The sequence below is a fragment of the Trichechus manatus genome, unplaced genomic scaffold (assembly GCF_000243295.1).
Source record: "Trichechus manatus latirostris isolate Lorelei unplaced genomic scaffold, TriManLat1.0 scaffold00047, whole genome shotgun sequence".
In the NCBI taxonomy this organism is placed as follows: Eukaryota; Metazoa; Chordata; class Mammalia; order Sirenia; family Trichechidae; genus Trichechus; species Trichechus manatus.
Window position 1 is genome coordinate 13,629,767 of NW_004443983.1, and position 9,426 is coordinate 13,639,192.

General features: G+C 37.1%; 1 protein-coding gene across 16 annotated transcripts in view; it reads right to left on the reverse strand.

The window, feature by feature from the left end:
* FER (FER tyrosine kinase) overlaps positions 1-9,426 on the reverse strand; it is a 492,503-nt gene that overhangs the window by 411,539 nt on the left and 71,538 nt on the right. The window lies entirely within an intron of this gene.

A 9,426-nucleotide genomic window follows, 5' to 3' on the forward strand; every position in this document is an offset into this window, starting at 1 on the left:
GTAAGCCTTCATCTTAAGTGAGAATAACAGCACAATTGGAAGAGCGTAGTCAATGTCACTGAACTGTGCATGTAGAAATTTTTGAAATGGTGTATTTTTGGCTATGTGTATTTTCACCAAAAAAAAAAAAGAGGTTGAGAAGTTAGAGGGTTGATATGTTGTGGGGTTGGTAATCAATGTTATAAAACAACATGTGTACTTCTGTTTCATGAGAAACTATTTGTTCTGTAAGCCTTCACCTGAAGTACAATAAAGAAAAAAAAAAAAGGAAACAAGTCTTCAAAGCAAAATTAGTCTTTTTTTTTTTTTTAGGGGAAAATCACTACAACTAAATGCTTTCCCCCTAAGATGAGGAAAAAGACGAGCATGTCTTCTGCTCTCATCACATCTGTTCACATACTACTGGAGCCTCTAGCCAGTATGATGAAAAATAAATAATAAAAGGCATCTAGATTGGAAAGAAAGAAGTACAACCATGACTATCCATAGATGACACGATCTTGTATAGACAAAATTCTAAGACAAAAAAAAAAGGTATAGAACTAATAAATAACTTCAACGAGGTTGTAGGGTAGAAAATTAATATACAAAAATCAATTATATTTCGTTATACTAACATTGATCAATTTGAAATTTTTTCTTAAAATTCTATTTATAATAGCATCAGAAAGAATAAAATACCCCAAACCTCAAACCATACACAAAAGCTAACTCAAAATGGATCAAGGACCTAAATGTAAAAGTTAAAAACATAAAACTCTTAGAAGAAAATATAGGACTGATGCTACAGGATCTAGTTTTAACAATGGGTTCTTAGCTACAACATCAAAGGCACAAGCAACAAAAGATGAAATAGATTAGTTAGACTTCATCAAAATTTAAAACTTCTGGGGCAAGAACCCCTGAACCTATTGCTCTGAGATAATCTTTAAAACTTAAACCAAAACTAACCCCTGAAGTCTTCTTAACACCAAACAATAGTTTATCTTAACTAGTAGAAAATGTCTTCCTTGAGCATATGCTGTTTTAAGAACTATCTATCTATGTGGGACCAAAGTGACAACAGCAACACAACAGATTAGATAGAAACCTTAGGGGGCAGGGAGTTTATGCTAAAAGGGAAGAAACAACTCAGAAAAGGAGGGTAAGAATGGTTGCACAACTCGAAGAATATAATCAATGTCACTGAACTGTACATGTAGAAATGGCTGAATTGGCATATGTTTTGTTGTGTATATTCTCAAAAACAAAAACAAAAAGAATTTTTTTTTTTAATTTTAAACTTCTGCCCATCAAAGGACTTTATCAACAAAATGAGAATCCATAGATTTGGAGAAAATTTTGAGGAACCAAATTTTGAGGGTTTAACATCCAAAATATATAAAGAACGCCTTCAACTTAACAACAAAAAGACAAACAACCTAATCAAAAAATGTTACAGCAGTACTAGGTAACCAAGACAACCACCCATAGACTAGGAGAAAATACCTGCAAATCATATAGCTGATAAGGAATGTCTATCTGGAATATATAAAGATTACAACTGAACGATAAAAAGGCAAATAAACCAATTTACACATAGACAAAGGAACTGAATAGCTCTTTCCCCGAAAAACATATACAACTGTCTAATAAGCACATAAAAAGATGCACATAATGAGAAACTATTTGTTCTGTAAACCTTCATCTAAAGTACAATAAAAAAATTAAAAAAAAAAAAGATGCACAACATCATTAGTCATTAGACAAATGCAAATCAAAACCACAATGAAAAATCACTTCACTTCCACTACGATCCCTATAATCAAAACGACATATAATAACAAGTGTGGCGAGACTATGGAGAAATTGGAAACCTCATACATAGCTGGTGGAAATGTGAAATGCTACAGCCACTATGGAAAACAATTTGGCAATTCCCCAAAAAGTTAAATAGAGAATTACAATACTAGCCAGAAATTCTACTCCTAGGTATATATCCAAAGGAATGAAAACATATATCCAAGCAAAAACTTCTTTATGAATATTCATAGAAGCATTTGTCGACAATAGCCAGAGAGTGGAAACAACTTAAATGTCTATTAATAGATGAATGGATAAATAAAATTGAGACAGATTTAACACACTCCATATTAACATCTCAGTTAGCTTTTCTGCAGAAATTAACAAACTGATCCTAAAATTTATATGGAAATAAAGGGTCAGAGAATAACCAAAACAACCTTGAAAAAGAATAAAGTTGGAGGACTCACATTTCCCAATTTCAAAGCTTACTATATATCCATACAACGGAATATTATTCAGCAATAAAAATAAATGAACTACTGATGCAGGCTACAACATGAATGAACCTTGAAAATATTATTCTAAGTTAAAGAAGCCAATCACAAAAGACCACATATTGCATGACTCTGTTTATTTGAAATATCAAGAACGGGCAAATCTATAGAGACTGAAAGTGTATTTGTGGTTGCCAATGGCTGGGGGATTTAGGGAAAAATGGGGAGCAACTATTACTGGGTACTGGATTTCTTTCGGAGATGATGAAAATTTTCTATAACTGCTTGTAGTCATGACTGCACAGTTCTGTAAACATACCATAAATCATTGATTTATACAATTTGTTGTTAGTTGCCATCAAGTTGATTCCTACTCATGGCAACCACTTGTGTACCAGAGTAGAAATATCCTCCATAGGGTTTTCAAGGCTGTGACCTTTCAGAAGCAGATCATCAGGCCTGTCTTCTAAGGCGTCTCTGCGTGGGTTCAAACCACCAACCTTTAGGCTAGTAGTCGAGTGCTTAACTGCTTGTGCAACCCAGAGACTCCATGTATAATTTCAAAGGGTGGATTCTTTGGTTTGTGCATTATATTTCAATAAAGATGTTTAAAAAATCACCACAGTATAATTTATGATCATCTCAAAATCAGTTCTCAGAATATTTCCCAAAATATCCTACCTGTCTGCTATAAATCCTGAAAACTACGGTAGAATTTATTTTCTTCGCTACTCTCCTAGAATTTCAGGCACTGAGTCTTTCAGGGCCACTTAGAAGAACTGAAAGCATAAACTTTTTATTGTTGTTGCTATTGTTCTTAGGTGCCATTGAGTCAGTTCTGACTCATAGCAACTCTATGTACAATGGAATGAAACACCGTCCAGTTTTGCACCATCCTCAAAATCCTTGCTATGTTTGAGCCCATTGTTGTAGCCACTGTGGCAACAAATCTCATTGAGGGTCTTCTTCTTTTTCTCTGACCCTCTATTTACCAAGCATGATGTTCTTCTCCACAGACTACTCCCTCGTGATAACATATCCAAATTACATTAGATGAAGTCTTGCCATTATTGCTTCTAAGGAGCATACTGTCTATACTTCTTCCAAGACGAATTTGTTCGTTCTTCTGGCAGCCCATGGTATACTCAATACTCTTCAATAACACTATAATTTAAAAGTGTCAATTCTTTTCCGTTCTTCCTTATTCATTGCCCAGCTTTCCCACGCATATGAGGCGACTGAAAACACCATAGCTTGGGTCAGGTGCCCCCTAGTCCTCAAAGTGAATCTTTGTTTTTTAAGAGGTCTTTTGCAACAAATTTGCCCAACGCAATATGTCGTTTGATTTTTTGACTACTGCTTCCATGGGTGTTGATTGTAGATCCAAGTAAAATGAAATCTTTGACAACTTCAATATTTTCTCCATTTATCATAATGTTGATTATTGCTCAGTTATAAGGATCTTTGTTTATGTTAAGGTGCAATCCATACTGGAAGCTGTAGTCTTTGATCTTCCTCAGTAAGTGCTTCAAGTCCTCTTTACTCTCAGCAAGCAAAGCTGTGAATTGCCAGTTGTTAATGAGTCTTCCAACAATTCTGATGTGGTGTTCTTCTTCATATAGTCCAGCTTCTCAGATTGACCCAACATACAGATTAAAAACATATAGTGAAAGAATATAACCTTGATGCACTTTTTTTTTTTTTAAATCACACAGTATCTCCTTGTTCTGTTCCAAACAATGTACAGATTCTACATGAGCACAATTAAGTGTTCTGGAATTCCCATTCTTTGCAATGTTATCCATACTTTGTTATGACCCACACAGTCGAATGCCTTTGCATAGTTGATAAAATACACGCAAACACCTTTCCGGCATTCTCTACTTTCACCCAAAATCCACCTGACATGAGCAGTGATATCCTTTGTTCCACATCCTCTTCTGAATTCAGCTTGAATTTCTGGCAGTTCCCTGTTGATGAACTCCTGGAACCACTTTTGAATGATCTTCCGCAAAATTTTACTTGCATGTGCTATTAATGATATTGTTCGATAATTTCCGCATTCTGTTGGATCACCTTTCTTTGGAAAGGGCACAAATATGGACTTCTTCTGGTCAGCTGGCCAGGAGGCTGTCTTCCAACTTTCTTGGTATAAATGAGTGAATGCTTACAGTGCTGCATCCATTTGTAGAAATACCTCAGTTGGCATTCTGCCAATTCCTGGAGCCTTGTTTTTCACCAATGCCTTCAGTGCAGCTTGGAATCCATCCATTAATACCATCAGTTCTTGACATGTGCTACCTCCTGAAGTGGATGAATGCTGATAAACTCATTTTGGTACAGTGACTCTGTATATTCCTTCCATCTTCTTTTGATGCTTTCTACGTCGTTCAATATTTTGCTGATAGAATCCTTCAATATTATAACTAAACGCTTGACTTTTTCTTCAGTTCTTTCAGCTTGAGAAGTGCCGAGTGTGTTCTTACCTTCTGGTCTTTGTACATTTTATTATTATACTTTACTTTCCCTTCTCGACAAAGATGTCAAAAAAAAACCGGAATGCTTGAAAATCAATATCCTAGGCATCAGTGAGCTGAAATGGACTGACATTGGCCATTTTGAATTCAACAAGCATATGATCTGCTAAGCCAAGAATAACAAATTAAGGATGGATAGTATCATATTTACTGTAAGAAAGAACATTTCAAGATCTATCCTAAAGTACAATGCTGTCAGTGACAGGATAATATCCATACACCTACAGGGAAGACGAGTTAATACAACTATTATTCAAATTTACACACTAACCACTAATGCCAAAGATGAAGAAACTGAAGATTTTTACCATCTTCTGCATTCTGAAATTCACTGAACATGCAATCAGGATGCACTGATAATTACTGGTAATTAGAATGAGAAAGCTGGAAACAAAGAAGAAAGATCAGTAGTTGGAAAATACAGCCTTTATGACAGAAAGGACACTGTAAATCATATGACAGAGTTTTGCAAGATGAACAACCTATTCACTGGAAATACCTTTCTCAGCACCATAAACAGCAACTATACATGTGTACCTCACCAGACGGAATACTCAGGAATGAAACTGACTACACCTGTGGAAAGAGGCGATGGAGAAGCTCAATATCATTAGTCAGAACAAGGCCAGGGGCCGACTGTGGAATAGACCATCGATTGCTCACATGCAAGTTCAAGCTGAGCAAAATGAAAATTAAAACAAGTGCATGACAACCGAAGTACGACCTTAAGTATACCCCACCTGAATTTAGAAACCACCACAAAAACAGATTTAACTCACTGAACACACACTAATGACTGAAGACCAGACAAGTTGTGGGATGACATCAAGGACATAATAGATGAAAAAAACAAAAGGTCATTAAAAAGACAGGAAAGAAAGAAAAAAACAACATGGATGTCAGAAGAGAACCTAAAACTTGCTCTTAAACGTAGAGTAGCTAAAGCGAATGAAATAAATGATGAAAAGCTATACAGAAGATTTCAAAGGGTGGTTCACCCATACCAAAAGTTAATTTCTTGTTAATTCAGCTGACATCCTCTAAACTATATGACAGAACAGGAAGATGTTTTCCTCTCTAACCTCAGTAAACTCATCTAAACGGATGGTAAAAATGAGGCTTTTTCAAATAGAGAACAAATTTCACTTCTTCCCAAATACTGTCCAGTTTTATGAACCATGAAATGAATTAGGAAAAATAAATGGTTGTAACAATGAAGAAGATGAGGGGGGTGGAGCCAAGATGGCGGTGTAGTCAGACGCTTCCTATATCCCTCTTACAACAAAGACCTGGGAAAACAAATGATTTGATTATATATGAATATCTAGGAGCCCTGAACAAGGCAAAGTTGAGGAATCGGACTGAATGGCTGGGGGAAATAGAGATGGTTTGGAAGAAGCCAGCAGCACCAGAGCTGCGGTGGTAGGACGGCAACTCTTCAGCCACGCCAGCAACTGCTCAGCCGCGCCTGTCCGCAGTGAAGCAGGCAAACAGCTGTGTGTGTGCTCGGAAAGCAGTTTCCACATCAAGAGAGATCCGGCAGCAGAATTCTGCTTGGACACTCTGAACCAGTGAAAAGCAGCTCCCAAATGGCTAAAGATAAGTACATGCATGCGGCCTTTTGAGGGGAGTTAAAAAAAAAAAAAACCCATTTAGGAAAAACCGCTCTCCCTTTTACCTCCTCGCTCCACACTCTGCACCAGGAGTCCGCTGGGCCAGAAGTAGATCTCAAAAGGCGCGCTAACCCATTCTCCTGGCCTTGGAAAGGGAACAAATAAGCTACTGGCTCCCCTAAGCCAGGAACTCAGCGCCAGCACAGCTCCTTTGCTAGCCACAGGCATAAGGAATCTGCAGACTTTCAGTGCCTTACACCTCTGTATAGACTTCTGGGGACTCATCTCAACACCGTTATCCCTCATTACCACAGTACAACAGGGCAAACATCTGAAGTTTAACTTCAATTGTTTCAGCTGTGAAATGGCAGATCTGTGACCCTCGAAACAGCCCTGCCCCTTAAGTAGGCACTTTTACCGAACCACTACAGGGGCTTGAGGACTCATGACGTCTTCTAAACCAGCAAGTCACCTGCTACAGGAGTCCAACAAAAAGTGGTGACCTCGAGTCTTTACAGCCAACAAAGTGGGGTGCTCAAAGTCCAGCTGTAAAACTCACCTACCTACTCGCCCTAGGAAATAGGGACATGCTTTCCTTTCAGACTTTCAGGGTCACCTGCTAAGCCCCCTGCCTGGCTCAGCACATGAACCACTACCATAGCCAGAGTCCAGTGCCTGCACCAATCACCAATGCCTCTCTAGGACTGTAGGTGAGGGCCTACACCACACACTTGGTGACCGACTGCCTAGACACTTGAGCTAAACCCACACAGGAAAATTTAACAGACTCCTGTGTGCATATACTTAGTTACAGAACTAACTACCTCGTGCCAGGACATTAGAGCTTCAAAAGTGCCAATAATCAAACTAGCACACACGAGCAGCCTACTGAGGCATATCAAAACAAAACAAAACAAGAAGCTAGAACTCACTAAACAAATATAAAATAAAATTATAATAACTTATCAATGGCTCAGAGACAACAGTCAATATCAAATCACATAAAGAGGCAGTCCATGATGGCTTCAGTAAGCTCCCAAAATAAAGAATCAATAAATTCTCTGGAGGAAGAGAATTTCTTGGAATTACAAGAGAATACAAAGGATTAATATACAGAACTCTTCTAGAAATTAGAAAGGAAATTCGACACAATGCAGAAACGACCAGGGAACACACAAAGTAGTAGCGGAACTTAAAAAAGTTATTCAAGAACACATTGATAAATTTAATAGGCTGCAAGAATCCATAGAGAGACATCAATCAGAAATCCAGAACACTAAAGATAAAACTTCAGAATTAGACAACTCAATAGAAAGCCAAAGGAGCAAAATTGAGGCAGTAGAAGTTGGAATTAGTCACACTGAAGATAAAGCTCTTAACGCCAACTTATTTGAGGAAAAATCAGATAAAAGAATTAAAAAGACTGAGGAAACTCTAACAGTCATGTGGGACTCCATCAAGAGAAATAACCTACAAGTGATTAGAGTACCAGAACGGGGAGGATAACAGAAAATACAGACAAAATCGTTGAAGATTTGTTGACAGAAAACTTCCTTGATATCATGAAAGATGAGAAGATATTTATCCAAATGCTCATCGAACCCCACATACGGTAGATTCCAAAAGAAAGTCACCAAGACATATTATACTCAAACGTACCAAAACCAAAGATAAAGAGAGAATTTTAAGAATGGCTAGGGATAAAAGAAAAGTGATCTACAAAGGAGAGTAAATCAGAGTAAGCTCTGACTACTCAGCAGAAACCATGCAGGCTAGAAGGCAATGGAATGACATATACAAAGCCTTGAAGTAAAACGACTGCCAGCCAAGAATTATATAGCCAGCAAAACTGTCTCTCAAATATGATGGTGAAATTAGGGTACTTCCAGATAAACAAAAGTTCAGGGAATTTGCAAAAACCAAACCAAAATTACAAGAAATACTAAAGGGAGTCCTACGGTTAGATAATCAATTACACCAGATAACAACACAAGACTACAACACAGGACAGAGCAACCAGATACTGACTCAGATAGGGAAGTCGAAAATACATCAAAGCTAAAACATTGAAAATAGGGAAAAAGAGATATTAATATGTAAAAAAGGAAAACATTAAACAAAAGAGAGGGACTTAAAAAATGCAGACATTGATTTTTCATATGGAGGGGATGTCAAGGCAATATAAAGTAATAAGAGTGGTATATACTTAGAAAAATAGGGGTAAATACTAAGGTAACCACAAAGGAATCTAACAATCCTACAAATCAAAACAAAAAAATAAAAAAACATAAACACCCAGTAAACACAAAAAACACAACAATGAAAAAGATGAAAAAAAAATACATAAAGAAAAACGACTCAGCACAGAAAATTAAGGGGAATAAAGAAACTGAACAACACACAAAAAGAGATATCAGGATGACAGCACTAAACTCATACCAATCAATAATTACACTGAATGTAAAAGGACTTAATACACCAATAAAGAGATGGAGAGTAGCACACTGGATAAAAAAGCATGATCCATCAATATACTGCCTACAAGAGACACACATTAGACTTAAAGACACAAACAGGCTAAAACTCAAAGGATGGAAAAAAATGCATCAAGCAAACAACAATCAAAAAAGAGCATGAGTGGCAACATTAATCTCTGACAAAATAAACTTTAAAGTAAAATCCACCACAAAGGATAAGGAAGGGCACTATATAATGATTAAAGGCTCACTACACCAGGAGGACATAACTAATCAATATTTACGCACCCACCAACGGAGCTCCAAAATACATAAAAAAAACTCTAACACCTCTGAAAAGAGACATAGACAGCTCCACAATAGTAGTAGGACACTCAACACGCCACTTTCATTGAAGGACAGAACATCCAGAAAGAAGGTCAACAAAGACATGGAAGAGCTAAATGCTACAAGCAACCAACTTGATCTCATAGGCATATACTGAACACTGCACCGAACAGCAGCCAAGTATACTTTCTTT